This window comes from Ambystoma mexicanum, chromosome 4p, assembly GCF_040938575.1.
Source record: "Ambystoma mexicanum isolate Mex_15411 chromosome 4p, UKY_AmexF1_1, whole genome shotgun sequence".
Classification (NCBI taxonomy): Eukaryota; Metazoa; Chordata; class Amphibia; order Caudata; family Ambystomatidae; genus Ambystoma; species Ambystoma mexicanum.
The window spans coordinates 365,842,234-365,869,104 of NC_090927.1; positions in this window are offsets into that span (position 1 = coordinate 365,842,234).

Here is a 26,871-nt window from a genome sequence, read left to right on the forward strand (position 1 = left end):
TTTGTGAAAAAGATCAGGGTTGCCCAAAGTTATGGCTGTGTGCTTTATAAACCCCAGGCCCCTTGATATACAGAATGTTTCAATCCCCTTGTTTAACTTTCTTCTGGCTGTCTCTACTGATTTGTAACAAATGGCCCTCAGCCATGCTTTCCTGGGCAAAATTGCGGAGTAGTAGATTTCTGTGACCCTCCAGTTGTGTGTGATACCGTCCAGTGAGGTGCATAGCTCTTCATACAGCTTTCTCCTCCCCATGTTTACCAGGTCATCTCCTAAATGAATGATCAGGAATTCCGGCGGGTCCCTGTAGGCAACTAGGTCGGCTAGTTTGTCGTGAATCTCCTGCCAGCGGAGGCCTCTGTAGCCCCACCATGATGTAATTTTGTTCCTAAATACCGGCCCCTCCATTGTTTCTTCGGCCCATCGTTCAGTCCTGAATACGAAAGAATGCCCGACTATCCACGCTGATTTTAGCGGTGCATCCATGGCTGTTTTTTGTTGGGGGGGAAAGAATATCTATATTAGTTTGGGCCTGATATATCTTTTAAAACAGTCTGACTTCCACCGTCCTATTTTCTTTACCTTCTGTGCCCACATGACTCCTTGCCAGGCGGTGATTGCTGCCCCGATTCCTATAGAATGTTCAGCTCCATCAATATGTTTTGCTCTGACAACAATGTTTTTTTATGAAGTGTGATTCTCGGAATGGCTCTTAGGACTCTGAGCACCAAATGGCATTTGGTTGTTCTTTTGTTGATTATCCCTATCACCGCCATCTTGTCAGACCAGGCCATGAGTTCAGTGTTTGCTAGGCGCTGGCCCCATATGCGTAGGGCTAACCAGATGGGATACATTTCTAAAAGGGTGATGTTTTTGGCCCATCCTGCTGCATGCCATGCATCAGGCCATTGTCCTGCCACTCATTCTGTTTCAAATAATGCCCCAAAACCCTTGCTCCCTGCTGCGTCTGTAAAAAGGGCCCTTTTTGCCCCAGAATTCAATGGCATGCGCCAAAGTGCAGCTCTGTTGAAATCCGTAAGAAAATTCACCCATACCTTTAAGTCCTTTTTCACATTTTCCCCTAATCTAATGTGTAAATGTTTTTTTTTTTTTTGCATGATTTCGTTTAAAACTCTAGACTCCTGGAAAATACCCTCCCTTTTGGTATTGTCCTGGATGCAAATTTTAGGCTACCCACCAGGGATTGTAACTCCCTGATTGTGCCTTTGTCCCTATTGATTAGGTTTTGGATTTTTTCTGATAGTTCTTGTACTTTTTGTTCAGGATTCTGCATAAACCTGCAGAGGTGTCTATTCCCACTCCCAAGAAAATGATATTTGTTGATTGGTTGGCCGTTGTTTCAGCTGCTAGGGAATGCCCCATTGTGCAGCCATTTTCTCAATTCTACTAGAGCCCTCCTGCAGTCTTCCGTACCGGCAGGGCTCATTACCATGAAATCATCTTAGTAGTGTACTACACTGGCCCCAGGTTCTTGCTTTTGGAATGCCCATTGGAAAAAAGAACTGAATTGTTCAAACAGCGCACAAGATGTTGCACAGCCCATGGGAAGGCATCTGTCCACATATAATTTGTCCTCAAAAGTGAAACCCAACCATTGTTGTGAGGTAATAGCCTAAAAGCTGACTCTATATCTAATTTCACCATCTGAGCCTCCCTGCCACAGTCCTGTATAATTCTTAGAGCCTCCTGAAAGTGTGTGTAGTTTACTGCTGATTCAGCTTGGGAGATGCCGTCATTGAGTGACTGCCCCCTGGGGGTGTGATAGATGATGTATTAACCTCATTTTACCAGGTTCCTTTTTTGGCACTAGACCTAGTGGTGATGCTATAAACTTCTGAAATGCCATTGTATCCCATGGATCAACTACTCTACCCAGTTTTAACTCCTTTTCAATTTTCTCTCTCATTATTCTGGGTTGTCTTTTACCGAGACCAAGTTTTTAGGTATTATTTGGGACCCTTCGCCTTGAAAAGGAATGATAAAACCCTCTTTGAAACCAGCTTCAATTGCTGCACTGATGTCTTTATCTGGATGAGTCCTTAAGGCTTCCTTGAAACCTTCCGTGTTAATGGAGGTTCTGTCTGGCTCTAGCTGTACTACCTGTATAGACTTTTTGCTCCCCTTTTTTTGCATTCTTGGCCAGTAGCCTAGTGCAGGAGCTGTTGGGATGATCCCCACTGCAGTTGGAGCAGTTGTGCTTGTACCAGCATTCTTTCCCCCATGCGCACTGGTTTTTCCCATAATTCTGGCAAGTGGTTGTAAACTTTGTGGAATTGTGTGACTTGGGCTGACCGCGCATAATGGCCTTAGCCCCCCATGGCTGGTTTTTGCGAAAGGGCTGCTCTCATTTCTTGTGTTTCTCGTTATCTGACACCTTATTCCCCCCTTGATTGGTTTTTCCTGTTTTATTGGCTGCTTGGGAGATCTCCTCCTCTGATGGAGGCCTGGCATTCATCAAGTATAGATCGTACTGTACTTCATCCCATTCAATGGTTGTCCTTTCGCCCATGTTCCTCCTGAATCCTATGCCGTATGTTAACCAGCCAATCCATTCACAGTCACTTTTTACTTCTCTGATTTTATCGATATATGCCAAGATTTTTTCCCATCCCCTGGGTATTTTTCTAGATAAATAGTAGCTAAAATGGTAAATGCCTTGTTAGAGTTGTCCCAAGTCCGCTCCACATAAGCGTTTCTGTTTATGGCCTTGTCTTCTATCTTTTTTGGATCTCAGATAGCACCCCTTCTTTGCATTGAGTCTCAATGAGGGAAAATATCTCGATGAATTATTTTGCCCATATTGTCTACTTTATAGTCTGGTCAATGTTCCATGCAAAGGATTTCTTGTACCTATTGAGTATTTCCGTTTCTAAAGCTTTCAACTTTGCATCAATCTGTGTGCTGGTGATCATCATAACTTCTGGTGTTGGGCTGGTAGTTGTGCCATTTGGCCCTGCAGTGTTTGTACTGGGTGCAACCCATGCTTTTAAAGGCCCTGTTGCTTCTGTCCCTTTCACTGCGGCTACAGGTGTCTCTGGTTCTGTGGGCGCTCTAGTTTCTAAGATCATTATTGTTGGGTGTCCTGACCCACTTTTGGACTATTATGCTGCAACATTTGGTGCTGTGGGCTTAGGAAATCCAAGATGGCGGAAAAGCCCACATTTGCGCCAGAATCCAGGAGAACCGTGCAGTTTGCGCACACCAAAATGGCCCCCTGACCTGCCACCCACCAGTGCAAAGAAAGATGGTTCTGTTCAAAATCCGTTTTTTTATGTCAAAAATTGCTAAGATCATGGGCCCGAAACCACCAAACAAAAATCTAACTATGGTTGAGTGTTTTACTTTACTCTACTGCAGATCCACATCAATGCCATGTCAAACAAGGATCATATACTATCAAGTAAAATCCTTTCTTTTTGAAATGTATTAATTCAAGACAGCTGTCAAAAATAGGCGCAGTACTGGCATCGGACACTGACCGGCGCTGGCGCTCTATAAATCCTGACAGGAGAGCTGTCTTGCAGAACTGTGCAGTGAACAGAAGGTGGTCTTATGCAATTAAAAGTTCAAAATACTTGCTTTTCCTGAGAACCATTAACACCTCAGAGACACACATAACAGCCCAGGATATCACATGGCCCTGTTGATTGAGAGGGAGGAGTTTCCCCTGCAGCTTGCAGGACCCAACACAACAGACCCTTTCAATTGAATAGAAATGCAGATTAGGGTATAGTTGGCAACAGCTGCCCTGCCAAGAAGGAGAGGCCTGTGATCTCTGACTCACCAAGCTTCTGGGGGCAGGCCAGACTGGATTGTGGATTCATATTGCAGCAAATATATGTTTAAGTTAAATTGCTTACAAAATCTTGTATTAATGCTCACAGAAATGTGCAATTTGGGGGTCCTCAATATGGAAAATGCCCTCATGATCTGAGACCAGACTCCACTTTGTGCGGTGTTCTGGGACCGAACCCCGCTATTTATTAATATTGCAGACACTGGGACTCATTACACGGATGGCGGTAGGGATTTACCGGTACCGGTAAAATACTGGTACCGGTAAATCCTTACCGCCTTACTACGAGGTCCCTTTGCGGGTTGGGGGATTTAACGCCTGCTTTTTGCAGGCGTTAAAATCCAACCCGCTAAGGGACCTCGGAGCTAATTACGGCACCGCAAAATTGCGGTGCCTTAATTAGCGCCTTCCCCATTCCCATAGAGCCCTATGGGGCAGAAATGGGAATGGGGAAGGGCAATGGTGGAAGGGGGATTTACCGCCCCTCCAACCTTGGAATGGGGCGGTAAATCCCCTTTCCAACAAGGCGGTGCCGGTATTTTACCGGCATGAGCCATGGCGCTAATAGCGCCATGGCTCACCGCCTACCGTGTAATGAGGCCCACTGTGTTTATGCTAGAGACATAGTAAATTACTGTAATATGCTCAGGGAAGCGGTGCAGGTCTGTGTACATTTTGAGGAAAAACCAATATGGTGTAAATCACTAAAAAGCACAAAATGTTGCCATTTTTGAACCCAGGCTCTGAGGGGGATCCGAGTTGGGCAAGAATGTTCCTTAATTCATCTGCAATGTGTACATGTAATTTCAACAAACTGTGCATCTGGGAAATATGTTTAGTTATGAAAATTGATTTTCTAAGTGAAACCAAAGGGGAGTGATCTTTCTGTATGCCATAAAATGACACTGGATGACTCACAACCCAGTTCCCCAATCAAGGGAGAGAGGAGGACTTGGCCAATGATAAGTTGTGAGGGGCAGGCTTAGTTATGCCCACGCACACACCCACTTGCAGAACACATAAAAAGAGACAGCTTTGGACATGCAAGAAAGTCATTTTCCATTTTCTTATGGAGCATTTTGCCGGACCACACAACATCTAGAAGGAACATCCAGAACTTAGACTCCAGATAGACTACAGAACTTAAAGCAATGGCCTAACACACAAGCTGAGAACTCTTATCAGCAGGCCTTCAGAATCCAGCAATCCAACCAAACTATTCTACAGCCGGGCGAGCTGTTGGATTCTTTGCCAAGAACTTTTGCCAGAACCGGTAGCAGACCCAGAGAGCAGTGCTGTACCAGAAACCGCCTGGAGTCCTGTCCAAACCTGCTGACCAGACCCTTACGGCCTATTTCAAATTCATAGTGTGAGTACTCAGCCAGAACTGTGCAAAAACATTCTCTTAGTTTAAAATAATGTGATTCAAACTATTTTAACCTATTTAGAACTGCATCATAAGAAATTGTGTGTCCATTCTGCAAAACTGTCATCTGTCATTCTGAGCTTTACTTTTATTTTGAGACTCTACCTCCATTAAATCGTCCGTATCTTTTGAACCGCATGTGCTAGGAATGCGGTTTAACTTTCATCTGAAAGCTAAGATTCAAAGCTTTCAAACAAGCCAAAAACCGACTCCTTATAGTTCCTCCGTAAACGCAATCGACGCACTCGGAAAAAAGTGCCGCGAATTGACAGTTTGCTTCATTTCAACCACGTGTAAAAATATCTGTCTTTTGCTTCCATTACTGAATCCCGTTTTCAACCTGATAACCATCCCTGAATCATTGGTAGTGCTGACCTGAGCTGATTTAAAGTATCTCTCACTCACCCTGAACCTCTAGAGGGAATTAAAAGCATTTTTAGCATATTTTTCACTTCATTGCCACCACATTTAAAAGGATCTTGCCTGCTTTGAAATCATACCTGTTTTCCTCTAAGCTCGCTGGGGGGAACTGGAAATTCATTTTGTATTCCTGAGAATTGTGTGCTCTCCTTCCATCTCCTTATCTTGCATAGGGGGGGAGGGAATTGTCAAAGAAAAAGTGATCATATTATCTGTTGTTGAAATCATATCAAGTATATTTCTGTGCTGCATTTTTCCCTCATTGCTTTTCCTTGAAACCATAAAAGTATTTTCTGCTACCTTATCCTCCCTATACTAACTTTTAAGTAATTAAATCAGTACGCTAGTGTAACATCATCCATTGTTGATCACTGTCATATGCCTAAGTGTGCTATCAAATATTAATTTATTATAAAAGTGTGATATATATATATTGTTTAATTTTTCCAATAAATCTTTTAAATTGCAAAACAAACCTACTTCTTGGCTCAGTGAGATCAGGGGGATAAATAGAGAGGGGTGTTATACAAGGGTTTATCATCCAGGGAATAACTTGCTATAAAAAATATATAAATAAGGGCTTCCCTTAAGCAATCCCAGACAAGGCACTGACTTAGTGGGAGTGCTTGATTGGAGTCACTTAACAGATTGGGGCCTCGAGCCGGGGATTCTGGATTAGATCTATCACTTGTGCAGATTAATACGGTGTGCTAACTGACAGAATACATAATCCTGTTGGATCACCACACCGTGTTACACTGTAAAAACACCCCTCAAAGGAACGCTCTAAGGAAACGGTCTGTTTTGCAAAATAATATACAAACTTCTGTAAGTCAGGAAGGAAATCAATCTCCAGAATGACAACCTTGGTAGATATCAAAATAGCCAGAGAACACCTCTTACATAAGCTATTTGTGAGAGGTGAGTGGGCTCATCAGGACCAGGCAGTCTGGTTGCAGGCAATCGCACCCCAGATCACTGAAACAGGGTCAGATATATGGAGAGATCAGGGTCCCTTACATGTGGCCCTGAGTGAACTATATATGGCCCCTAAGGCCAAGGATGAACACAACAAGATTGCTAGGGTAGCGGCATATTTATACTTACATATGGGAGCCATACAGGACAAATGTGCTGAAGGCCAAGATCTGGCAAATAGGCAACTGATGGCATTAGAGAAGGCCCAATCTGACCTGGTCTTTTCTGAGCAGAAGCTGCAGAGGAGCCAGGAGTCAGAAAATGATAGTAGGCAGTATATTATTCAAATAAAGGAGGATATGGATATCCTGCAACAGGAAAAGTCTGACCAGGATAACAGATTTCTGGCCTTGCAGAAGGAGTACCAAGAAGGTTTGGACGCCCTACTGTAGAGCCAGAAAAAGCTGGAGCAACAACTGGACTTCAATAGGGCATGCGCAGAGCAGGTAGTCACCCTGCAAAGCCACCTAGATAGGGAGAAGACAGAGAGCAATAAACTGATTTTGAAAGACCTGGATACCCAGGCAGAGATTGATGAAGAACACCAGAAAGCTGGTGCCTTTCAAAGGCAGAGGGACAAACTGGCGGCACAGATGCAGGCTCTTAGTCAGGAAAGGGACGCCTTAGGCCAGGAAGTCTGCCAATTAAAAGAAAAAATTGAAGAAAATCACTTGGCCCTCCAGGGACTGGGCGACCTCCAAAAAGAGCATCAGAACTTGTTAAAGCACACCAGGAGGGTGGAAGATGCTCTGGCAAGAAAGGAACAGGCCAGTAGGGATGGGACTCAGGAGGTAACCCTCCTGCAGCAAAGACTGGCCCAATATTCCAGGACCAACCAGGAAGCGCAGAGAGAAAATGAGGATCTCTGTCAGCACAATGGTAGGCTCTAGCAACGGGTAGCCATGCAGGAGAGACTGATAGAGTCTAGTAAGGCCTTAACTGAGGAACTGAAAGCGCAGGCTCTTGCATTGCAAAAGGGAGCAGGGGCTGACAGAGATGAAGTTCGCTGAAAAAGGGAAAAACCTGAGCATAACCTCAGGAGCCCTAGTACCAGAGGCCTTCATCTCTCCCAGTCCATGGACTCTGCCACTCCCATGTCCCCTGGCACACATGAGCACAGGCCCACAGGGATGGCAGATTACTATCCAGCCAAAAGTATGGGGGTTCATAGGCCAGTACCTCCCAGGAATGGATGGTCGGGCATCTGGGTATGGGCACCCAAGCACAGTGCAATTTAGTGGGGAACTCCAGGAAAGTAGGCCCACTAAGGGCATCCTAAAAACGTCTGCCCTGTTAGGTCAGTGGGGGGGGTACCCATCAAATCCTGGCAACAAGGAGGGATCTGAAGACTCCTCTGAGCGGCCCAGGACACAGGAGACTAGGTCCCCACATTCTGCCAGCCATTCCCAGGCTCGCAGAATCCGGGAAAACCTGGAAGATCAGACGGGCACCTCTGGGAGCAGTGCCTCTGAGTCAGAGGATGAGTGGACCATGGTTACCCGACCCAAAAAGGCCAATAAGGCAAAAAGGGCCTTGCTTAAGGACCCCTTAAAACAGATTAAGGCATACGGAGTGTCATCACCCCTTGTCACAAGAACGCCAACTATTCTGTTTGGGAACACTTGGAGCTTTATGAGCAAATGATGGAGACTTTCCATTTGAAGGACAGCAGTAGCTGCATTCAGTATGTGAAATGGACATTCTCCCCAGAATACTCCAGTTTCTTTGCGGGGCTGGAGGACCAAAATCATTCAAGATGGTCCACCTACAGGGCGGCCATCTTGAAACATGTTTCTGTTCACAGAAATCCCCAAGAGGCTTGCAAGGCAGCCTACAATTTGCAATGTGGGGAGGATCAGGACCCACAAGAATTTGTGCAGGAGTTAAAGCGTGCTTTTGCGCAGACTTCAAAAAGGGTATGCACGGACAGTAAAGAATTTGTTAATACGTTTTTCCATGCCTTACCCAAATACATAATGACCCAGCTCATGAGAGATTTTCACGAGAACAGATCTTTAGACTGGGTCATTGAGCAAGCCACCCGCATCTATGAGGTGCAGAAACCGGTGGAAAATAAGAATCAGCCCAAAAACCCCAAAACCAACAGCACCCCTGCTGCTGCCAAGGTGGCAGAGGTAAAGGTGCCCCCGTTTTAGATTTGGAAATAGGGGGACCTAAAAACCTGCCCACACCAAATAATTCTAAGCCCAGAAGGCCCTCGGGCCAGTCACAGACAGGGAGTCAAGGAGGTAGTCCCACAAATGTGGTCCCTCACTCCCATGACTATGTAAGTCCCCGCTATAAGGGAAACAGTCCAATCCTGGGTTATGTGTGGACTCCTCCGGCCGAAGGGGGGGGATCCAACCAAGTGCCCAACCCAGGTAACCTCCCTCCGCACTTCCCCCAGAAGGACAGATATTCACCCAATCCTGGGCAGAACTTGATCCCTAGGTATCCGACCAACTTCCAGCCCCAAAATCATTCATCCTTCTTTCCCCAATTCCCTGATCCCAGAAAACCGAATCCAGGAGAGGGGAGACCAAGGGTGGAGGGGTACCCAAATCTTCCCAACCCAGGGTACTACCAGAGAAGGGATAGCTACCTTTCCCGGGATCAGCCCAGGGTAGAAAACAGAACCCTGTATCAGCCTGAGCAGGTTTCCCAACTTGAGCGCCAGGTCAAAAATATGGTACAGGAGCTGGGTCGCGTGCTAAGGGCTCAGCAGAACCATCAGATGGGCATGCCTGCACAGAATGCACCGTACTCTGGGCCTGGTGCTCCAGAACAATGGCGGGGGCAGCGCCCCGATAACCCAACGGTTCCCAGTGAGGAGGCACAAGGGGAAGGGGGGTGTAAAGCCTTGGAGGAAGCTTCCTTCCCCACTTGTAAACAGACCCTGGAAACCCAGGAACCGGAAACAAAATCTCCTGCCCCTGAAAGTCTGCCTCCCAAGGAGCAGAGGGGGGTAGGAGAAAGAAAGTACCCAAACAGACCCACTTTGTGGAGGAGGGATCCCACGAGGATCCTGGGGAAAGGATCTTCTCCTTTAGAGATGGGGGACCTCCTCCCAAGGAAAAATGGGTCCCTAGGGATTCCAATCCAGACTGGGTAGATGTGGGGATTGAGCTGTCGCCACCCATCATTCTATCCCAGAACCAACAAGACCGAAACCCATGGTTCAAACCCATCCTGGTAACTGCCTCCAAAAAGGGGGGGGCGGCTCAGAACCGGAACCAGGGGAACCCAAAACTGCATCCATAGACTGGGTAGATGTGGGGATTGAGCTGTCGCCGCCCATCATCCTATCCCAGAACCAACAATACCGAAAACCCTTGGTTCAAACCCATCCTGGTGACTGCCTCCAAAAAGGGGGGGCGGCCCAGAACCGGAACCAGGGGAACCTAAAACCGAATCAATAGACTGGGTAGATGTGGGGATCGAGCTGTCGCCGCCCATCATCCTATCCAGAACCAACAATACCAAAAACCCCTGGTCCAAACCCATCCTGGTGACTGCCTCCAAAAAGGGGGGGGCGGCCCAGAACTGGAACCAGGGGAACCCAAAACTATATCCAGTTGACAACTTTTTCTTTCAGATTCCCGAGACTCTCCACAGAATTTTGCCCAAATCTCTTCTCTCTCAATGTCCAAAACTAGAAATTTAGCCCACCGGTTGTCCAAAAATGTGCATTATCTGTGCCCCCTTGAGGAGAAGGAGGGAAGATACTATGCCCCGGTACAAGTACAGGGGCAGGGTACAATTTTTGCACTGATGGACACTGGATCCTAAGCTACTCTTCTGTCCAAAAGGGCCTTTGATGAACTAAACGCAGGAAGGGGGGAGAATTACCGTATTCCTCTCACCTTTCTTCCTGGACAACTCCAGAACTTTGACGGGAAGGAAATTCCCGTCGAGGGGACTGCAGATTTGGACATCAAAATTGGGCGACACAAGGTGAAACATCCGGTCATAGTAGTGACTCCAGAGGGCGCCCCTTGTTTACTAGGGAATGACCTCCTGAGAAGGTTGTCACCCCTAATAGATTGTGTAAACAAGGTCCTCTGGACCCAGACTAGCCGACCAATAAAATTAAAGCAGAGTGTCAACTATGTTAGCTTAAACGGCACCTGTCACATGGTTGAACAAGAATCTGACCAAGTAGAATTTCACTTCCAGAATAACCAAATTCCAGACGGGACAGTAATAGCAGTAGGACAACAGACTGGTGATGGGGGGTCCTCTCTATTTCTGCAAATCAACCTTCCTTCCAGTTTAAGGTGGTATTCCACACTGGAAGGAACCACTCTGAAATTCTTTACTAATCCACAATCAGACATTCCCACTCCGATAGTCCAGAAAGATGTGAAATCAGCTCAGAGCCTGGCTTATGTTCAACAAATTGGAGAGCAGTTGTTCATCCCTGTTCAGTTAAATGAAGGGAAAGACTCTGTTCTCGCCTGAGTGTGTGTGAACAATGGTAAAAGCTTTATCAGCGAAGCCATGTTCCGCCAACTCCAAAAAGATCCAGCCATTCCCACATTCAAACTGATAGACAAATGGGAAATGGACCTGGAAGCACCCAATTCCAAACATCTCCTGCCAAGCAGGTGTATGCTCAAAATCTCCATTGGCAACAAGAGCATAGTCCATAATCGTTGGGTCGTGCGAGACGTCACTGCCGGCTTATGCTTAGGCAGTGACATTCTCAATCGCTTTGCCAGTAGTTTGGTCCTAATAAACTTCAAAGCTTGGTCCCGATTAGCGGATAATCCCATGGGCTTTGATGATCCAGAAAAAGCATTTGGGTCAGCTCAATTGCTACCTTATGCAGTTGAAATTCAGATTGCAGAGGAAGTCACCATCCCAGAAAGGACCCGACAATTCTCCCTGGAAGTGAAAGTTAAAAGAGGACAGAAATTGAATAACCCTGATTCTTATATTTATCTAAATGCTTCTCTCCAACAGCAAGGGTTGGAGGTGAAAGTTAAAAGAGGACAGAAATTGAATAACCCTGATGCTTATATTTATCTAAATGCTTCTCTCCAACAGCAAGGGTTGGAGGTGAACCCAACTCCACTAGTCAATCTAGAGCAGGACACCATTCCAATAGAGGTGGATAACAGCGACTTAAAGATTATCACTCTAGCCGCAGGCACCATTATTTGAATGGCGGTTGATGACCGACATTTTTCCATTGATTTAGGGAATTAACTGTTAGGACCGATCCCCAAGGACTGTTTTGACAGTGACAGTGAGGACAATACAACACCAGACAGGATCTTTACCCGGCATGGGGGGAACTCCCTGGTGTACACTTCCTGCCCTTATGGCAAGGAAGATGTGACTTGTGTCTTCAGAAGGGATGAGGTGATTTTCCAGGTCCATGAGGTCTGCCTTTCCCACCTGAAGCCTCCAGTCCAAATCAGCACTCTGACCAGGGACTTCTCCACCCAGCTGGAGGAGGCCGCTGAGATAGCAAAACCAGAAGTCTTTCCAGGCTTCAGGCAGATGGTGGAATAGAGAGTAAACCTTGCTGATGCCTGCGTGACTCTGGAACAGAAGCAAAAGTTAAAACAAGTTTTCTTGGATTTCCAAGATCTCTTTGCGGTAGACTCATATGACTGTGGTCGCACCGACATCCACACAAAAACAATTCCCACAGACCCTGGCATGACTCCAGTGTTTGTGAAGCAATATCGCTTGCCTCTCGCATCCATGGAGTCCATTACTGAAATAATTAAGAACCTTGAGTCCCGGGGAATAATCTGCCCAGTCCAGAGCACCTTCAATAATCCGGTGCGGGGAATATTAAAGCCAAACGGCCAGTGGAGACTCTGCGCCGACCTTAGGGAGCTCAACAAATGGGTCCATACTTCCTGATGGTCTCTGCCCTACATTGACCAAGGGCTGGCCCAGATTCAGGGGTCACAGGTATTCACTGCAATAGACCTGACCAATGGATACTGGACCGTGCCTGTCAGTAGGGAGGACCAATACAAACTGGCTTTTACCTTTAGGGGCCAGCAGTACACATGGACCCGAACTCCCTTTGGATACCTGAACTCCAGCAATTAATTCAACATTTTCCTACATAAGGCCATCCCCGACCTGGGTGCGAGGGGTAACCTGGCTTATGTAGATGATGTCCTCATCAAAGGTTCATCTGTGGAAGAACACATAGCGGAGACCTGTTATGTTCTGACACAGTTGAGGGCGCCCGGAGCAAAACTTTCCTTTCAAAAAGCAAAGTGGTGTAGAACCCGTGTTAATTTCTTGGGGCATGAGATTACTCCTCAGGGTCTCTGTCCCCAGGAAAAGAAGGTGGAAGCACTGCAGAAACTGAAAGTCCCCACAACGCTGCGGGAACTAAGGAGCCTCCTTGGACTGACTAATTACAGCAGAAAGTTCACTGAAGGCTACGCAGAGATCACTCGACCCCTGATTCATCTTTTGAAGGGGGGGGTCAAGTGGGAATGGGGTCCAGAACAATCCGAGGCAGTAAGACAACAAAAGAAGCCTCTCACAAGCGCCCTGCCTAGCTTACCCTGTCAGAAACAAGGAGTTTTTCCTGGAGACAGGGTTCTCTAATACGTGCTTGACGGCAGTATTATACCAAAAGCATGACAAGGTCAATAAAGTAATCTCCTATGCGAGCAAAACTTTATCCTCTGTGGAGGAAAAATTCAACGATTGTGACAAGGCACTCCTGGCAACGGTGTGGGCATTGAAGAATTATCGCCCGTTTATCCAGGGGGAACACATCATAGTGGAGACTCCACACCAGCCTCTGCAATATCTCCAAAGTGACAGAATCCGGGCTGGATATGTGAGTAATTGCCGAATTACTTCCTGGATTCTGTCAATGCAAGGCTTTCCCTTGGAGGTCAGATATGGCCAAAACAAGAAGAGTCCCCTCGCGCAAGGTCTCGCTGACATGCATGATTGTGCCAGTGAAATCTGTCTCGAGGACGAAAGTCTAAAAATCAAGGACAACATGGAGGCATACCTTAATTCCCCACACAAAGTCTTTGAAGAAGACAAGTGTATATGAATGCCCACTGTCCATTTGGATGGATGCTCTTACCATGTTGACAACAACGGGGAAAAAGAACTGGAGGCCGGCGTAAGGAATGCATGGGTGAATGAGTCCCCAGAACACTCCGCTGGGTACAAAATTGGTCCCCGAAGTAGTCAGGTGGCAGAATTTATGGCTGTGTATCAAGCCATCCTCACTGCTGTCCAATATCCACTCCACAAACTGGTCATAATCACAGATTCAGATTATGTACGGAACGGGTTCGTGGAGCACCTGGTTAATTGGAAAACCAGAGGCATGTTATGTGCGAATAACAAACCCTTGAAACATGGGAAGTTAATCCAAAATATTAATGATCTGGTCTCAGCGAATGGGATGACCATCAACTGGAAAAAGATCAAGGGTCATTCCAAAGTAGAGGGACCAGACAAAACTGGGAATGACTTAGCTGATCAGCTGGCCAAAACCAGGGCCATCCAAGGGGATCTAATAGAGATTGAGTCCCTGTTGGGGGATATCCAGGTCACTGCTATCACTAGGTCCCAGAAAAATGATCACAATGATCTTTCAACTGCACAATGGAGTAAGCACACCCCGATGCTGATTTGATTACGGCTCAAAGAGGGGATCCAATAATTGGTAAGTTTTACCAACACATTGAGGACCCTAAGAACTTTCCCCTGACGGATACTGATTACATTGGGAAAGAGGACTTTAGAGTGTTGATGAAATGTCAAAAAATGTTCCGAATCCAAGACGGTTTGTTGGTAAGGAAATCCCAAGCTGGCCATGATCAGTGGGTGGTCCCTACCTCATTCCGAAGCTCGATGTTAAGTCATGCCCATGATGCGGCCACCACCGGACATAGGGGGTTTCATACAACACTTGAGATCTTAAGAGAGGTTACATACTGGCCACACATTGGGCAGGACTTCGACCAATACTTGAGGGGGTGTCTTGTCTGTGCACAATTTCATCTAACATCCCTCAAACTCTCCAAAAGAGGGGGATGACACTGCCATGGTCAGAATTGCAAATCGACTTCATAGGCCCCGTGATTCACTCCTCTAGGGGTAACAAGTACATGTTGACGGTCACATGCTTGTTTACCAAGTGGGTGGAATGTCTCCCGGCCCCAAACTGCAAGGCAGAAACAGCAGCTGCCCTGATGATCAACCACATCTTTTCGCGTTTTGGTCTACCCCAAAGGATTGAGCCACACAGAGGTAGCCATTTTACCAGCGAAGTAATGACTAAGATGTGGGAGATACTGGGGGTTAAAAGGAAGCTACATATTGCTTACCGGCCAGCCTCTTCTGGTGCAGTAGAGAGATACAACAGAACCATAGTGAGCATCTTAAAAAAGTTTGTGGCAGATTCTGGGCCAAGTTGGGATATCCGATTACCTCTGGTCCTAATGGCCATTAGATCTACCCCTTCATCTGCAACTAAAATGTCACTGTTTGAGCTGATGACTGGACGCAAGATGGTGCTTCCCCAGCATTTGCTCTACAGGACCCAAGAGCAGACATTTTAAAATGTCTCCACAACTCATGAGTATGTGGAGAATTTAAGGAAACACCTTCAACATGCTTTTGCCTATGCTCAGCGGAATCTAGAAAGATCAGCTGATAGCATGAAGACCCATTACGATTTGAAAACCACCATAAAAGAGTACAATGTAGGAGACCGGATTTATCTATACAATTTCCAAAGAAACCAGGCCAAACAGCGAAAATGTTTGCCTACATGGAAGGGACCTTTTGAAATTATAGACAAGATCTCCCCAGTTGCCTACAAGATCCGCATCCCCAAAGGTAGTTTGGCAGAAGGGGAAGACAAGTGGGTCCATATAAATCAGTTAAAGTGTTGCCATCCCAGGCACACTGTGCAGCAACTGGAGGAGTCCTCTGCAATACCAGAGGGGGCCACTCCAGAGTAATTCAGTTTCAACCCTAAAATATCCCACATATAGTCTCTAAAATATTATGATTCTTGAATGAAAATGTCTTCTAAGTATATCTTGTTATTTAAAAAAAATAAGAATGTAAATGTCTATTGATTTATAAAATGTATATGCCGCCCCACTATATCAATAGTGGGGGAGAAATGTCTACGAATAGGTATTGCCGCTTTGCTTTGTCATCCTAGGAGAAAGAAAACCTGGAGACTGACCACGGAAGACGACCTGGGGACCGGGAGCAAAGATCCGAGGGGCCCGGGGTACCGCCCAATACTCCCATCAGGACCAGCGAGGAGAACCGATCGATCCACCCTGATGGAGGAAAAGACGCTGAATCGGAAGAAGATGATGCGGACATCCCAGCGCGTGGATCAAAACATCCTTTGCACCCGACTCGCCCTCGACTTGAAATCAAAGCGCAGTTGGGCGGGGGGGCTTGTTGGGTGTCCTGACCCACGTTTGGACTATTATGCTGCAACATTTGGTGCTGTGGGCTTAGGAAATCCAAGATGGTGGAAAAGCCCACATTTGCGCCAGAATCCAGGAGAACCGTGCAGTTTTGCACACACCAAAATGGCCCCCTGACCTGCCACCTACCAGTGCAAAGAAAGATGGTTCTGTTCAAAATCCATTTTCATTGATGTCAAAAATTGCTAAGATCATGGGCCCGAAACCACCAAACAAAAATCCAACTATGGTTGAGTGTTTTACTTTACTCTACTGCAGATCCACATCAATGCCATGTCAAGCAAGGATCATATACTATCAAGTAAAATCCTTTCTTTTTGAAATGTATTAATTCAAGACAGCTGTCAAAAATAGGTGCAGTACCAGCATTGGACACTGACCGGTGCTGGCACTCTATAAATCCTGACAGGAGAGCTGTCTTGCAGAACTGTGCAGTGAACAGAATGGGGTCTTATGCAAAAAGACTTGCTTTTCCTGAGAACCATTAACACCTCAGAGACGCACACAACAGCCCAGGATATCACATGGACCTGTTGATTGAGAGGGAGGAGTTTCCCCTGCAGCTTGCAGGACCAAACACAACAGACCCTTTCAATTGAATAGAAATGCAGATTAGGGTGTAGCTGGCAACAGCTGCCCTGCCAAGAAGGAGAGGCCTGTGACCTCTGACTCACCAAGCTTCTCGGGGCAGGCCAGACTGGATTGTGGATTCATATTGCAGCAAATATATGTTTAAGTTAAATTGCTTATAAACTCTTGTATTAAGCTCACAGAAATGTGCACTTTGGGGGTCTTCAATATGGAAAATGCCCTCACGATCTGAGACCAGACTCCACTTTGTGCGGTGTTCTGGGACCAAACCCCGCTATTTATTAATATTGCAGACACTGTGTTTATGCTAGAGACATAGTAAATTACTGTAAAATGCTCAGGGAAGCGGTGCAGGTCTGTGTACATTTTGAGGAAAAACCAATGTGGCAAAAACCACTAAAAAGCGCAAAATGTTGCCATTTTTGAACCCAGGCTCTGAGGGGGATCCGAGTTGGGCAAGAATGTTCCTTAATTCATCTGCAATGTGTACATGTAATTTCAACAAACTGTGCATCTGGGAAATATGTTTAGTTATGAAAATTGATTTTCTAAGTGAAACCAAAGGGGAGTGTTCTTTCTGTATGCCATAAAAATGACACTGGATGACTCACAACCCAGTTCCCCAATCAAGGGAGAGAGGAGGACTTGGCCAATGATAAGTTGTGAGGGGCAGGCTTAGTTATGCCCACGCACACACCCACTTGCAGAACACATAAAAAGAGACAGCTTTGGACAGGCAAGAGAGTCATTTTCCATTTTATTGTGGAGCATTTTGCCAGACCACACAACATCTAGAAGTAACATCCAGAACTTAGACTCCAGATAGACTACAGAACTTAAAGCAAAGGCCTAACGCACAAGCTGAGAACTATTCTCAGCAGGCCTTCAGAATCCAGCAATCCAACCAAACTATTCTACAGCCGGGCGAGCTGTTGGATTCTTTGCCAAGAACTTTTGCCAGAACCGGTAGCAGACCCAGAAAGCAGTGCTGTACCAGAAACCGCCCGGAGTCCAGTCCAAACCTGCTGACCAGACCCTGACGGCCTATTTCAAATTCATAGTGTGAGTACTCAGCCAGAACTTTGCAAAACCAATCTCTTAGTTTAAAATAATCAGATTCAAACTATTTAACCTATTTAGAATTGCATCATAAGAAATTGTGTGTCCATTCTGCAAAACTGTCATCTGTCATTCTGAGCTTTACTTTTATTTTGAGACTCTACCACCATTAAATCATCTGTATCTTTTGAACCGCATCTGCGGTTTAACTTTCATCTGAAATCTAAGATTTTAAGCTTTTCAACAAGCCGAAAACCGACTTGCTACTCCTTATAGTTCCTCCGTAATCGCGATCGACGCACTCGGAAAAAAGTGCCGCAAATTGACGGTTTGCTTCATTTCAACCACGTGTAAAAATATCTGTCTTTTGCTTCCATTACTGAATCCCATTTTCAACCTGATAACCATCCCTGAATCATTGGTAGGGCTGACCTGAACTGATTTAAAGTATCTCTCACTAACCCTGAACCTCTAGAGGGAATTAAAAGCATTTTTAGCATATTTTTCACTTCATTGCCACCACATTTAAAAGGATCTTGCCTGCTTTGAAATCATACCTGTTTTCCTCTAAGCTCGATGGGGGGAACTGGAAATTTGTATTGCATTTTGTATTCCTGAGAATTGTGTGCTCTCCTTCCATCTCCTTATCTTGCATAGGGGGGGAGGGAATTGTCAAAGAAAAAGTGATCATATTATATGTTGTTGAAATCATATCAAGTTCATTTCTGTGCTGCATTTTTCCTTCATTGCTTTTCCTTGAAACCATAAAAGTATTTTTTGCTACCTTATCCTCCCTATACTAACTTTTAAGTAATTAAATCAGTATGCTCGTGTAACATCATCCATTGTTGATCACTGTCATATGCCTAAGTGTGCTATCAAATATTAATTTATTATAAAAGTGTGATATATGTATATATTGTTTAATTTTTCCAATAAATCTTTTAAATTGCAAAACAAACCTACTTCTTGGCTCAGTGAGATCAGGGGGATAAATAGAGAGGGGTGTTATACAAGGGTTTATCATCCAGGGTATAACTTGCTATAAAAAATATATAAATAAGGGCTTCCCTTGAGCAATCCCAGACAAGGCACTGATTTAGTGGGAGTGCTTGATTGGAGTCACTTAACAGATTGGGGCCTCGAGCCGGGGATTCTGGATTAGAGCTATCACTTGTGCAGATTAATACGGTGTGCTAACTGACAGGATACATAATCCTGTTGGATCACCACACCGTGTTACACTGTAAAAACACCCCTCAAAGGAACGCTCTAAGGAAACGGTCTGTTTTGCAAAATAAAATACAAACTTCTGTAAGTCAGGAAGGAAATCAATCTCCAGAATGACAACCTTGGTAGATATCAAAATAGCCAGAGAACACCTCTTACATAAGCTATTTGTGAGAGGTGAGTGGGCTCATCAGGACCAGGCGGTCTGGTTGCAGGCAATCGCACCCCATATCACTGAAACAGGGTCAGATACATGGAGAGATCAGGGTCCCTTACATGTGGCCCTGAGTGAACTATATATGGCCCCTAAGGCCAAGGATAAGCACAACACAATTGCCAGGGTAGCGGCCTATTTATACTTATATATGGGAGCCATACAGGACAAATGTGCTGAAGGCCAAGATCGGGCAAATAGGCAACTGATGGCATTAGAGAAGGCCCAATCTGACCTGGTCTCTTCTGAGCAGAAGCTGCAGAGGAGCCAGGAGTCATAAAATGATAGTAGGCAGTATATTATTCAAATAAAGGAGGATATGGATATCCTGCAACAGGAAAAGTCTGACCAGGATAACAGATTTCTGGCCTTGCAGAAGGAGTACCAAGAAGGTTTGGACGCCCTATTGTAGAGCCAGAAAAAGCTGGAGCAACAACTGGACTTCAATAGGGCATGCACAGAGCAGGTAGTCACCCTGCAAAGCCACCTAGATAGGGAGGAGACAGAGAGCAATAAACTGATTTTGAAAGACCTGGATACCCAGGCAGAGTTTGATGAAGAACGCCAGAAAGCTGCTGCCTTTCAAAGGCAGAGGGACGACCTGGCGGCACAGATGCAGGCTCTTAGTCAGGAAAGGGACACCTTAGGCCAGGAAGTCTGCCAATTAAAAGAAAAAAATGAAGAAAATCACTTGGCCCTCCAGGGACTGGGTGACCTCCAAAAAGAGCGTCAGAACTTAACCCTCCTGCAGCAAAGACTGGCCCAGTATTCCAGTACCAAACAGGAAGCATTCCAGGACCAACCAGGAAGCACAGAGAGAAAATGAGGATCTCTGTCAGCACAATGATAGGCTCCGGCAACAGGTAGCCATGCAAGAGAGACTGATAGAGTCTAGTAAGGCCTTAACTGAGGAACTGAAAGCACAGACTCTTGCATTGCAACAGGGAGCAGGGGCTGACAGAGATGAAGTTCGCTGGGAAAGGGAAAAACCTGAGCATAACCTCAGGAGCCCTAGTACCAGAGGCCTTCATCTCTCCCAGTCCTTGAACCTGCCACCCCCATGTCCCCTGGCACACATGAGCACAGGGCCTCAGGGATGGCAGATTACTATCCAGCCAAAAGTATGGGGTTCATAGGCCAGTACCTCCCAGGAATGGATGGGCGGGTATCCGGGTATGGGCACCCAAGCACAGTGCAATTTAGTGGGGAACCCCAGGAAAGTAGGCCCACTAAGGGCATCCTAATAACCTCTGCCCAGTTAGGTTAGTGGGGGGGAGTACCCATCAAATCCTGGCAGCAAGGAGGGATCTGAAGACTCCTCTGAGCAGCCCAGGACACAGGAGACTAGGTCCCCACATTCTGCCAGCCATTCTCATGCTCGCAGAATCCGGGAAAACCTGGAAGATCAGATGGGCACCTCTGGGAGCAGTGCCTCTGAGTCAGAGGATGAGCTGACCATGGTTACCCGACCCAAAAAGGCCAATAAGGCAAAAAGGGCCTTGCTTAAGGACCCCTTAAAACAGATTAAGGCAATACGGTGTTTCATCACCCCTTGTCACAAGAACACCAACTATTCTGTTTGGGAACACTTGGAGCTTTACGAGCAAATGATGGAGACTTTCCATTTGAAGGACAGCAGTAGCTGCATTCAGTATGTGAAATGGACATTCTCCCCAGAATACTCCAGTTTCTTTGCGGGGCTGGAGGACAAAATCATTCAAGATGGTCCACCTACAGGGCGGCCATCTTGAAACATGTTTCTGTTCACAGAAATCCCCAAGAGGCTTGCAAGGCAGCCTACAATTTGCAATGTGGGGAGGATCAGGACCCACAAGAATTTGTGCAGGAGTTAAAGCGTGCTTTTGCGCAGACTTCAAAAAGGGTACGCACGGACAGTAAAGAATTTGTTAATACGTTTTTCCATGCCTTACCCAAATACATAATGACCCAGCTCATGAGAGATTTTCACGAGAACAGATCTTTAGACTGGGTCATTGCGCAAGCCACCCGCATCTATGAGGTGCAGAAACCGGTGGAAAATAAGAATCAGCCCATAAACCCCAAAATCAACAGCATCCCTGCTGCTGCCAAGGTGGCAGAGGTAAAGGTTGCCCCCGTTTTAGATTTGGAGATGGGGGACCTAAAAACCTGCCCGCACCAAATAATTCAAAGCCCTAAGGCCTTCGGGCCAGTCACAGACAGGGAGTCAAGGAGGTAGTCCCACAAATGGGGTCCCTCGCACCCATAACTATGTAAGTCCCCGCTATAAGGGAAACAGTCCAATCCTGGGTTATGTGTGGACTCCTCCGGCCCAAGGGGGGGATCCAACCAAGTGCCCAACCCAGGGAACTTCCCTCCACACTTCCCCCAGGAGGGCAGAAATTCACCAAATCCTGGGCAGAACTTGTTCCCCAGGTATCCAACCAACTTCCAGCCCCAAAATCATCCATCCTTCTTTCCCCAATTCCCTGAGCCCAGACAACCGAATCCGGGAGAGGGGAGACCAAGAGTGGAGGGGTACCCAAATCTTACCAACCCAGGGTACTACCAGAGAAGGGATAGCTACCCTTCCCGGGATCAGCCCAGGGGAGAAAACAGAACCCTGTATCAGCCTGAGCGGGTTTCCCAACTTGAGTGCCAGGTCAAAAATATCGCACAGGAGCTGGGTCGCTTGCTAAGGGCTCAGCAGAACCCTCAGATGGGCATGCCGGAAACAAAATCTCCTGCCACTGAAGGTCTGCCTCCCAAGGAGCAGAGGGGGGGTAGGAGAAACAAAGTACCCAAACAGACCCACTTGGTGGAGGAGGGATCCCAAGAGGATCCTGGGGAAAGGATCTTCTCCTTCAGAGATGGGGGAACTCCCTCCCAAGGAAAAATGGGTCCCTAGGGATTCCAATCCAGACTGGGTAGATGTGGGGATTGAGCTGTCGCCACCCATCATTCTATCCCAGAACCAACAAGACCGAAAACCCCTGGTTCAAACCCATCCTGGTAACTGCCCCCAAAAATGGGGGGGCGGCTCAGAACCGGAACCAGGGTAACCCAAAACCGCATCCATAGACTGGGTAGATGTGGGGATTGAGCTGTCGCCGCCCATCATCCTATCCCAGAACCAACAATACCGAAAACCCTTGGTTCAAACCCATCCTGGTGACTACCTCCAAAAAGGGCGGGGGGCAGCCCAGGACGGGAACCAGGGGAACCTAAAACCGAATCAATAGACTGGGTAGATGTGGGGATCGAGCTGTCGCCGCCCATCATCCTATCCCAGAACCAACAATACCAAAAACCCCTGGTCCAAACCCATCCTGGTGACTGCCTCCAAAAAGGGGGGGGCGGCCCAGAACTGGAACCAGGAGAACCCAAAACCATATCCAGTTTCCTACTTTTTCTTTCAGATTCCCGAGACTCTCCACAGAATTTTGCCCAAATCTCTTCTCTGTCAATGTCCAAAACCAGAAAATTAGCCCACCGGTTGTCCAAAAATGTGCATTATCTGTGCCCCCTTGAGGAGAAGGAGGGAAGATACTATGCCCAGGTACAAGTACAGGGGCAGGGTACAATTTTTGCACTGGTGGACACTGGATCCCAAGCTACTCTTCTGTCCAAAAGGGCCTTTGATGAACTAAACGCAGGAAGGGGGGGGAATTACCGTATTCCTCTCACCTCTCTTCCTGGACAACTCCAGAACTTTGACGGGAAGGAAATTCCTGTCGAGGGGACTGCAGATTTGGACATCAAAATTGGGCGACGCAAGGTGAAACACCCGGTCATAGTAGTGACTCCAGAGGGAACCCCTTGTTTACTAGGGAATGACCTCCTGAGAAGGTTGTCACCCGTAATAGATTGTGTAAACAAGGTCCTCTGGACCCAGACTAGCCGACCAATAAAATTAAAGCAGATTGTCAACTATGTTAGCTTAAACGGCACCTGTCACATGGTGAACAAAAATCTGACCAAGTAGAATTTCACTTCCAGAATAACCAAATTCAAGACGGGACAGTAATAGCAGTAGGACAACAGACTGGTGATGGGGGGTCCTCTCTATTTCTGCAAATCAACCTTCCTTCCAGTTTAAGGTGGTATTCCACACTGGAAGCAACCACTCTGAAATTCTTTACTAATCCACAATCAGACATTCCCACTCCGATAGTCCAGAAAGATGTGAAATCAGCTCAGAGCCTGGCTGATGTTCAACAAATTGGAGAGCAGTTGTTCATCCCTGTTCAGTTAAATGAAGGGAAGGACTCTGTTCTCACCCGAGTGTGTGTGAACAACGGTAAGTGCTTTATCAGCGAAGCCATGTTCCGCCAACTCCAAAAAGATCCAGCCATTCCCACATTCAAACTGATAGACAAATGGGAAATGGACCTGGAAGCACCCAATTCCAAATATCTCCTGCCAAGCGGGTCTATGCTCAAAATCTTCATTGGCAACAAGAGCATAGTCCATAATCGTTGGGTCGTGCGAGACGTCACTGCCGTCTTATACTTAGGCATTGAAATTCTCAATCGCTTTGCCATTAGTTTGGATCTAATAAACTTCAAAGTTGGTCCCGATTAGCGGATAATCCCATGGGCTTTGATGATCCAGAAAAAGCATTTGGGTCAGCTCAATTGTTACCTTATGCAGTTGAAATTCAGATTGGAGAGGAAGTCACCATCCCAGAAAGGACCCGACAATTCTCCCTGGAAGTGAAAGTTAAAAGAGGACAGAAATTGAATGACCCTTATGCTTATATTCATCTAAATGCTTCTCTCCGACAGCAAGGGTTGGGGGTGAACCGAACTCCACTAGTCAATCTAGAGCAGGGTACCATTCCAATAAAGGTGGATAACAGCGACTTAAAGATTATCACTCTAGCCGCAGGCACCATTATTTGAATGGCTGTTGATGACTGACATTTTTCCATTGATTTAGGGAATGAACTGTTAGGACCGATCCCCAAGGACTGTTTTGACAGTGACAGTGAGGCCAATACAACACCAGACAGGATCTTTACCCGGCATGGGGGGAACTTCCTGGTGTACACTTCCTGTCCTTATGGCAAGGAAGATGTGACGTGTGACTTCAGAAGGGATGAGGTGATTTTCGAGGTCCATGAGGTCTGCCTTTCCCACCTGAAGCCTCCAGTCCAAATCAGCACTCTGACCAGGGACTTCTCCACCCAGCTGGAGGAGGCCGCTGAGATAGCAAAACCAGAAGTCTTTCCAGGCTTCAGGGAGATGGTGGAGGAGAGAGTCAACCTTGCTGATGCCTGCGTGACTCTGGAACAGATGCAAAAGTTGAAACAAGTTTTCTTGGATTTCCAAGATCTCTTTGCGGTAGACTCATATGACTGTGGTCGCACCGACATCCACACAATAACAATTCCCACAGACCCTTGCATGACTCCAGTGTTTGTGAAGCAATATCGCTTGCCTCTCACATCCATGGAGTCCCTTACTGAAATAATTAAGAACCTTGAGTCCCGGGGAATAATCTTCCAGTCCACAGCACCTTCAATAATCCGGTGCAGGGAATATTGAAGCCAAACGGCCAGTGGAGACTCTGCGCCGACCTTAGGGAGCTCAACAAACGGGTCCATACTTCCTGATGGCCTCTGCCCTACATTGACCAAGGGCTGGCCCAGATTCAAGGGTCACAGGTATTCATTGCAATAGACCTGACCAATGGATACTGGACCGTGCCTGTCAGTAGGGAGGACCAATACAAACTGGCTTTTACCTTTGGGGGCCAGCAGTACACATGGACCGGAACTCCCTTCGGATACCTCAACTCCAGCAATTAATTCAACATTTTCCTACATAAGGCCATCCCCGACCTGGGTGCGAGGGGTAACCTGGCTTATGTAGATGATGTCCTCATCAAAAGTTCATCTGTGGAAGAACACATAGCGGAGATCCGTTATGTTCTGACACAGTTGAGGGCCCCCGCAGAAAAACTTTCCTTTCAAAAAGCACAGTGGTGTAGAACCCGTGTTAATTTCTTGGGGCATGAGATTACTCCTCAGGGTCTCTGTCCCCAGGAAAAGAAGGTGGAAGCACTCCAGAAACTGAAAGTCCCCACAACGCTGTGGGAACTAAGGAGCCTCCTTGGACTGACTAATTACAGCAGAAAGTTCACTGAAGGCTACGCAGAGATCACTCGATCCCTGATTCATCTTTTGAAGGGGGGGGTCAAGTGGGAATGGGGTCGAGAACAATCCGAGGCTGTAAGACAACTCAAAAGAAGCCTCTCACAAGCACCCTGCCAAGCTTACCCTGTCAGAAACAAGGAGTTTTTCCTGGAGACAGGGTTCTCTAATACGTGCTTGACGGCAGTATTATACCAAAAGCATGACAAGGTCAATAAAGCAATCTCCTATGCGAGCAAAACTTTATCCTCTGTGGAGGAAAAATTCTACGATTGTGAGGAGGCACTCTTGGCAACGGTGTGGGCATTGAAGAATTATCGCCCGTTTATCCAGGGGGAACACATCATAGTGGAGACTCCACAGCAGCCTCTGCAATATCTCCAAAGTGACAGAATCCGGGCTGGATATGTGAGTAATTCCCGAATTACTTCCTGGATTCTGTCAATGCAAGGCTTTCCTGTGGAGGTCAGATATGGCCAAAACAAGAAGAGTCCCCTCGCGCAAGGTCTGGCTGACGTTCATGATTGTGCCAGTGAAATCTGTCTCGAGGACGAAAGTCTAAAAATCAAGGACAACATGGAGGCATGCCTTCATTCCCCACACAAAGTCTTTGAAGATGACAAGTGTATGGGAATGCCCACTGTCTATTTGGATGGATGCTCTTACCATGTTGACAACAACGGGGAAAAAGAACTGGAGGCCGGCGTAAGGAATGCATGGGTGAATGAGTCCCGAGAACACTCCGCTGGGTACAAAATTGGTCCCCAAAGTAGTCAGGTGGCAGAATTGATGGCTTTGTATCAAGCCATTCTCACTGCTGTCCAATATCCACTCCACAAACTGGTCATAATCACAGATTCAGATTATGTACGGAACGGGTTCGTGGAGCACCTGGTTAATTGGAAAACCAGAGGCATGTTATGTGCGAATAACAAACCCTTGAAACATGGGAAGTTAATCCAAAATATTCATGATCTGGTCTCAGCGAATGGGATGACCATCTACTGGAAAAAGATCAAGGGTCATTCCAAAGTAGAGGGAGCAGACAAAACTGGGAATGACTTAGCTGATCAGCTGGCCATAACCAGGCCCATCCAAGGGGATCTAATAGAGATTGAGTCCCTGTTGGGGGAGATCCAGGTCACTGCTATCACTGGGTCCCAGAAAAATGCTCACAATGATCTTTCAACTGCACAATGGAGTAAGGAGACCCCCGATGCTGATGTCATTACGACTCAAAAAGGGGATCCAATAATTGGTAAGTTTTACCAACACATTGAGGACCCTGAGAACTTTCCCCTGACGGATACTGATTACATTGGGAAAGAGGACTTTAGAGTGTTGATGAAATGTCAAAAAATGTTCCGACTCCAAGACGGTTTGTTAGTAAGGAAATCCCAAGCTGGCCATGATCATTGGGTGGTCCCTACCTCATTCCGAAGCTTGATGTTAAGTCATGCCCATGATGCGGCCACCGCCGGTCATAAGGGGTTTCATACAAAACTTGAGATCTTAAGAGAGGTTGCATACTGGCCA